Below are 1,630 nucleotides of genomic sequence, written 5' to 3'. Positions count from 1 at the left end.
TGGGATTACAGGCTTGAGCCACCGCGCCCGGCCTAAGTAGGATATTTAAAGCCAGCCTGCCTTGGGTAGTGTTTAAAACCCTACTGGTACAGGAAGCAGAACCTCAGTGACAACCAGGGGCCCATAGACTCTGTTTGAAGGAATAAGATGATGGTGCAAGCATTGTTTGTGACTCATCAGGAGTGGCAACCTTTGGGCATGACCAGTGAAACCTATTCACGGTCCATCTGAAACCAAACGGCATCCAGTAGCTGTGGACACAAACTCTTTCAAAGGGAAAAGAAGGCTACTTTTAGGGCCAGGTGCAGTGAGTGGTTCATGCCTGTAATCCTAGCATTTTGGGAGGCCGAGGCGGGCAGGTCATGAGGTTAAGAGATCAACACCATCCTGGCCAACATGGTAAAACCCCTCCTCTACTGAAAATACAAAAATTAGCTGGGCGTGGTGATGCGTGCCTGTAATTGCAGCTACTCGGGAGGCTGAGGCAGAGGTTGCAGTGAGCCAAGATTGTGCCACTGCACTCCAGCCTGGCGACAGAGCGAGGCTCTGTCTCAAAAATAAAATAAAAATAAATTAATAAAATAAAATAAAAGGGAAAAGGTTACTGGCTCACGCCTGTAATCCCAGCATTTTGGGATGCAGACATGGATGGATTGCTTGAGCTCCAAAGTTCCAGATCACCCTGGGCAACATGACAAAACCCTGTCTCTACAAAAATTACAAAAAATTAGCTGGGCATGGTGGCATGCGCCTGCAGTCCCAGCTACTCAGGAAGCTGAGGTGGGAGGATCACTTGAGCCTGGGAGGTTGAAGCTGCAATGAGCTGTGATGGCACCACTGCACTCCAGCCTGGGTGACAGAGTCAGATTCTTTCTCAAAAATAAATAAATAAAAGTTAAAAAATAAAACAAAAACAACAAAAACCAGGTGTGGTGGCTCACAGCTGTAATCCCAATACTTTGGGAGGCTGAGGTGGGTAGATCACTTGAGGTCAGGAGTTCGAGACCAGCCTGGCTAACATGCCAAAACCCCATCTCTATAAAAATACAAATGTTAGTCGGTCGTGGTGGCGGGCACCTGTAATCCCAGCTACTCAGGAGGCTGAGGCAGGAGAATCCCTTGAACCTGGGAGGCGGAGGTTGCAGTAAGCGGACATCGTACCACTGCACTCCAGCCTGGGTGACAAGAGCAAAACTCCATCTCAAATTAAAAAAAAAAAAAAAGGTTTGGGGGAGAACAATTTCAAACCAAACCAAATTTGAAGCTCTTAATATAGAAAGGTATAAATAAGACTGGTGGAGAAAAATATATTCGATCCCCAAATTTATTCAAGATACAAAAGTTCCAGGTGACAACAACAACAAAATGTCTAAAAGAATAACCAACATATGTGCTGGTATGGTGTGGGAAGTTAAAAATAAAATAGTAACCAACAAGAGGAGAGAAGCTCCAAAGAAAGACAATGAAGAAAAGCAAATTAATTTCCAAGAAAACCAAGGATGACATTGTAGAAATGTCAAGATTGAGTGAGCTAGAAAACTGAGATTGTTGGCCGGGCGCGGTGGCTCAAGCCTGTAATCCCAGCACTTTGGGAGGCCGAGACGGGCGGATCACGAGGTCAGGAGATCGA

Source organism: Colobus angolensis, unplaced genomic scaffold, assembly GCF_000951035.1.
Source record: "Colobus angolensis palliatus isolate OR3802 unplaced genomic scaffold, Cang.pa_1.0 Scaffold47, whole genome shotgun sequence".
In the NCBI taxonomy this organism is placed as follows: domain Eukaryota; kingdom Metazoa; phylum Chordata; class Mammalia; order Primates; family Cercopithecidae; genus Colobus; species Colobus angolensis.
Note: the sequence above shows the minus strand (reverse complement) of the source record.